This window comes from Canis lupus, chromosome 34 (genome assembly GCF_003254725.2).
Source record: "Canis lupus dingo isolate Sandy chromosome 34, ASM325472v2, whole genome shotgun sequence".
Classification (NCBI taxonomy): Eukaryota; Metazoa; Chordata; class Mammalia; order Carnivora; family Canidae; genus Canis; species Canis lupus.
In genome coordinates this window covers 7290613-7297053 of record NC_064276.1, presented here as the reverse complement: position 1 = coordinate 7297053, position 6441 = coordinate 7290613, and positions in this window count along the sequence as shown.

The following is a 6441-nucleotide window of genomic DNA, read 5'->3' as shown; positions in this document are numbered from 1 at the left end:
GTCAGTGCAGGCAAGCTAACCAGGTAGTGAGCGAGGATATGGGGGTGCACACCACTCCAACTGTCTTCTCCAGGTGAGGCTTGGAGGCAGGCAGGCTACCTGTGTCAGCATTTACGGGCCTAGCAAAAAGTTGGCACTCAATACATATTTGTTGCTTGAGTTTATGCTGCTGGTCATGTCTCTCGAATCTTGGAATGGAAGTGTAGAGAGCCAGAAGGAGCAGTTACAACCAAACACTATGCCAGCTGTCAGGGTCTTCATATTCATTATTCCCAGAATAACTCTTTAAAGGATGCAGAGCCTTGTCTTTGGTGAAGCAGAGGCACCTGGTCCGGAGGAGAAATTCCTCTCCCTGGGGGAAGAAGTGACGTATGCAAGCTCAGGAAGAGAGAAAGGCAGGCAATTCGAAAAATTCTGCTTCTTTACCTTCTCCACACTGAATAAAATGGCTCCTTTTCAGGGTTGGTAGTCACCTGGGGACTGTGGGGAAATGTGATGGGGCGTGGAGCCATCACTGCACCTGGGGAACCATTGTCGCCTCCTGTTGCTGCAAATACAGTGGCTCAAAACAACACAGACTTTTTTTCTTAAATTCTGGAGGTCAGCATTCTGACATGAATTTTATGGGGCCAAAACCAAGGTGTCAGCGGGGCTGCATTCCTTCTGGAAACTCCAGGGCAGAACTTGAAGCCTTGCCCTTTCCAGCTTGCAGAGGCTGCCCTCATTCCTGAGCTTCTGGCTCGTCCCCTGGCTTCAGAGCCAGCAGCCACATCACCCCTGCTTCAGTCCTCACGTCTCTGTCCCCGCCTCTGAGCCTCCTGCCTCCTGCTCTCACATCTGAGGACCCAGTGATGACACCGAGCCCCCCTAGGGAGTCAGAGCTACTCCCCCTGTTGTGAGGTCCACGGATTAGCAACCTTAATCCCATCTGCTATCTTAATTCCCCTTGCCAGACAACCTAACATACACTTCCAAGAACTGGAGTATCTTTGTGGGGGAGCAGGATTCCACTATCAGGGGAACACTGTGAGCACACAGTGGGTGGGGGGACTGGGCATGCTAATAACCATGAGACTGTCCCACGCGACGAAGTGTTGTCCCCCCCAGGAGACTAAAAGTGCCCTCTTGAGAAACCCAGCTAGAGCCTTGCTAATCCAAGATGCTTTGTGTGTGGAAGTGCAGAGAAGGAGGGAGTAGCTTAGTTTTGCACGCCGGCCGGAGTGCCCCACCATATGTAATTGCAGCATCGAAGAAAGAATGAGAGTGGAAGAGGAAGCGATCCCCAGAGAAAGAGAAACGAGGTGGACCTCTGCAGACAGTCTGCCGCCCTCTTGCACAGAGGCTGGAAAGCTGGAGTCATAATTCCCATACTTCCTGCCGGAGACACTGTCCTACCCATGGAAAGCACTCACATGAGATATCAATTGGAAATTGAGTCCAGGAGGGAGAAAGGTGGGTGCCGGTGGCACCCACGCTGCTGGGCAGCCCTGAGCAGAGGTAGAGCACTAGAGCTGTAGGCAGCTTCCCCCGCCATCCGTGTCTCTGCAGGGGCCAAGCCTTCCAGAGCAAGACAGAGCAGGGCTTCTGGGCTTAGGAGCTGGCTGAGGGACTTCTGCCCAGAGGCTCCTCCTGCAGCCCTGCAGGGGCCCTGTCCCATGTGTGCCATAGGTTTGTGCACCACACTCCCGGCATTCGGTCCCGTTCTCTGCTCACCAGCTGAAGGACAATCACAGCTGAGCCCTGCAGGGTTGGGGGGAGGGCAGTCTCCAGCAGAGGACCCCGCTAAGACCGTACCTACCTTCGTACCTGCCCCCACTGGCATCCGTGTGACACCTAGAGGGTAGAATCCAAGGGTGTGAGAGTAGGGTACGTGACATCAGTCAGCCCCTCATTGCTTGTGGGAGATCATTGACAGAGTGTATCATGGAAAACACAAGACTTTCAACAAAATGATTTGTATTTGTCAGCTTCTGCTGTGGCACTAAGCGGCCTCAATATCTCAGTGGCTTGCACCAGAAACAGTTACTCCCTGCTAGTGAGACATGAGGTGGCCACGGGGCAGCCACGGCAACATTCAGTTCTTTCGGGCTCAGCTTGGCACAACTGCTAATAAGGTAGCACGTCCTGGGACATGCTGTTCCTCTGGTGGAAGACAGGAGCTGCAGGGCCTGAGCCAAACCACAGGATCATGTGCAGAGCCTCTGCTCAGCCATGGCAAATGTCTGGCCACTCACATCCTAGTGACCAGAGCATGGTCCACGGCCCAGCCACACCCGGTGAGGGGAGTGCACACTCCTCCCAGGGGCTGCTCTGGGTGGAAATGCGGCAGCAAGGGGGATGCGTCATTCTTTATAAGGATGAACTAAGGGTTAGTGACAGTAATCCGGCCGTTATTGCAAAATCTACCCGGGGTACCATCCACACCACGGCCTTACATGCCGGTTAATACCCCCTAAGTTGGAAGAAGCATACCTTCTCATTGGTCCAGGAGAGCCCAACTCACCCTGGTTGTCCCTGAGTCTCACTCAGCTGCGTGTTGGTCCTGACAAGTGTCTCAGGTTGGAGAGCACATGATAGAGTCTTGCCCTCCCCAAAGTCGCGGCAGTGGAACACAAGATACGTGGATCCCAATGTCTGCTGCAGGCACACGCAATACTCCTTACCTCTTAGCTATGGACTCTTCTCATCAGCAGGGTTGAGAGGTCTTTGTGCGGGTGATAGCCACACTGTGTGAGGACATCCTTGCTGCGGATCTGACGCAGCAGCACGCAAGGGGAAGCAACAGGCCCGGGACCCTCCCTCTGTCGCCTTCTAATTAGGACCCAAGGCAAGGAGTTCAGCCTCTCTGACTAACCCTCAGTTTTCTCCTCTGAAAAGTGGCATGAGGCCACGTGGCAAAGATATCCTGAGGATCACCTGTGAACCAGGAACCCAGCTCCACATTCTCCTTACATAGTTCCAAATCCTAACGTGCCTGAATCCCTAAGGGTGCAGTCATCTCATTTAGCAGCAGAATCCAATCCAATAGAGGGACAGTTAGTCTGTTTCAGTATGAATGACCTGTGTGTCATTTATACATTTCTCTTAAAAAATACAAACGAATTTAACCCCCATGTGCTGCACCGGACCCAACATAATATCCTATGTTTATACCATTGCAATGATGGTATCAGTCAAGGTTCTCCAGAGAAATAGAACCGATAGGACGATGGGTAGTGTGAGAGATGATGATGAGCACATACACAGATAGTTTATCTTAAGGAACTGGTTCACAAGGTTGCATAAGCTAGCAAGTCCAAACTCTGCAGGTTGACCAATAGGCTGGAGACCAGGGAAGAGTTGGTGCTGTAGTTCAAGTCTAAAGGCCATTTGCTCACAGAATTCCCTTTTCTTCTGAAAATGGTCTTTTTCTCTTAAGAACTTCAACTGATTAGATCAGGCCCATCCACACTATGGACTTGAATGGCTGTACTCAAAGTCTACTAAATTAAATGTTAGTCTCATCTAAAAATACTTTTCACAGAAGCACCTAGAATGTTTGATCAAATATCTGGGTACTATGGCCCAGATGAGGTGACGCACAAAATTAACCATCACAACCATGTTACTTTATAAAAGCAGAAAAACTGGGTGCTGACACAGGCCTGGGTCCCTCCCCCCAAGGTCAGTCAGTTCTGTCCAGCAAGGCAGGTGTTGGGTGAGTGTATGAGGGAAGAAGACTCACACATTCATATCAAAGCCATTTAGGATGTCCCAGAATCTGTCCTGAGTTCATTCCCTGCTACTGTGACCTGAACATCCCTGCTCTTATTGCCACTCCTGGAATTCCAGGAGGAGGTGGGGTCCACGGCAGGACTTCCAAACTGACACACCCAAGCTGGATCACTTCTGTAGGAGCTTTGAGTGTTTGGGCCTGTGATATTGCACCACCTATCGGATGTTAAGGAACCACAAGAGGTGGGGTTTTGCGTCAACTTGCCCATCAGCAAGAATGGCCAGGCCATGGCTGAGTGCAGGACTTGCTCAGGTTCGAATGCTTACTTATTTGGTTCATATCGCACAACTTTTATTCCTATCATTTAAGCCCATTCTTATCATGTGAATAACTGCCATATGGCAGACAAAGCGATCGGAAGTAGGTAGGCCTTCAAGGAGACAGCCCGTCCTACTGTCCTCTGCTGCCTGCCTCTCACCAGTGGGACCTGAAACATGCCCCAGGCACTAAGGCTGGATCATAGCACTCCCTCCCCACAGGGGACAGGACCCCTTCCTACAGGGGACAGAACCCTTCCCTACAGGGGACAGGACCCTCTCTCCCCAGGGGACAGGACACCTCCTCCCAGGGGACAAGACACCTCCCCCCAGGGGACAGGACCCGCACCCCCCAGGGGACAGGACCCCTCCCTACAGGGGACAGGACCCTCTCTCCCCAGGGGACAGGACACCTCCCCACAGGGGACAGGACCTTCCCTGCTAGGACAACATTCCCAAGGCCTTGTAAACTCTCCACAGTAGTTACCCTGGTAGGTAAGAGTAGGACATTGGCTCATTTCAGTACCATACCTTTTCGGAATCTTAGATAAAGATCTAATAATTTGTTAGCCGTATAAAATTACTTTTTTAAAAACCACCATAAAAATAGCGTTATGGGTCTATTTGTGGTGTCTGCTCTGTTGAATTATGTATATGAATTCACAGCAAGAGCATCATCACCCAGGAGCTGCGATTTCTTAGCCTTTACTCTTTACATGTTAATCTCTAGTCTGTTGATCTGAATAGAATATATTTCATGAGCATTATCTTTGCAGAAATTATCCAGCTTTGGCTCTGATTAAAAGTATAAATAACATTATTTTTGCATAATCATGACAGAAAATTGAACGAAGAGATGTCTGGCCACTAAATTCTCCAAGGACTTCTGTACTTAACTCATAAACCACTCTGATCAATAATCTAAGGTATATATTTTATTTTGGCTTCTGTAATCATTGCTGGCTTTTAAAAGTCCATATTTTTTGAACGACATATGAATTCCCATTCTTTGAGAGGGTGAATTAACACTTCTCAAAGCTTAGCACTATTTATAGATTCTAAATTGGGGACAGGGACTTTTTTTTTTAAGTTAACAGTATTAAGGAGCCCACTCTATGGCAGGCATTTTTACATATGTTACTGTAATTAATTTTAGAAACCTGTTTTTCCTTTTATTATTACTTGCTGCGGCTTTTCGGCCTCATTCTTTTATTCACTTTCTTAACTTCTTTCTTTCTTTATGGGATCCCTCTGTGTGGAGACAGTGGTTTCTCCGCACACAAATTTTCCAGAACCTCTTTGTGAGCCCTGGGGTTGTAGGACTCACAGCTGATGAATCACTGCATGCAGGTGTCCGGGTGAGCCCCAGTGTCAGCTTCCTCAGATAGGAGTGAGACACAACTGTGGAAAGTCCCCTCAGGTCATGCCCTGGGGGATCCTGGGGATACCTTAGATATGCACGTGTATGGGGGTGCATGTGAAAGTGTGTTAAGGGTATGAATGTGTGTGAGTGTGTGTATGTAGATATGATGTGCGAGTAGGCATGAATGTGTGTATATGTGAATGTGTGAGTATGCATACGGGTATTTGTGAATCTGTGTGAAGGAGTGTAAGAGAGCGTGTGTGTATGTAGATGGGAGTGTGTTTGTGTGTGTGTGTCAGTGGGAATGTTCAGTATGAAAAAGCCACAAAACACTTGCATAAGGAATAATCTTTCACTGTAGGGTAGGTTCCGCCTCACTCTGAAGCAAGGGTGATAAGCCCAGTCGGACGCTAAAAATAGAAGCCTATGAGGCCCGTGTCCCAGGAGGGCCCGTGGTGAGATAGGAAGGTCCAAGTCTTGGACCTGGGGGACTAATGGTCTTCTGCAAAATGAAGCAGCCTGCATCCCTGGGACGTGGGCCATAAAGGGTGGGAACTTCCCAGGCAGGGGGAGAGAGTGGCTGGACACAGAAAGGGTGTGAAATTTGGTCCAAAACTCAGATCCCAAGGGTATCTCTAGTATAGAGCAGAGGATCTCACATCTGCTCATCTACCGAGCCCGGGGCAACCTCATCAAGGTCTCCTTGTTGTTTTTTGATTTACTGAATATATTTTTATAATTGTTACCCATTAATGCACTATGTGTATGAAATACTTGAATAGTGCAAGAAGACTTACACAGAGCAGCAGCCCCTGCCCCCTGCTTCCCAAAAACCTTCTCTGGCATTCCCCCTTCTGGGGTTACCACCGAATCTCTAGGAAATGTACTCCTGCCGGTGTTACTTCAATTGTCCATTTCCATATCATGTACCAATTTCATGCACTGCAATCAGAGGGTTAGACTTAAGTACTCCACCTCTGCTCCCAACCAGGTTCATCACTATTTTTAGTTTTCCTATAGTTTCCCTTGTAACTCTGAGGAATGCA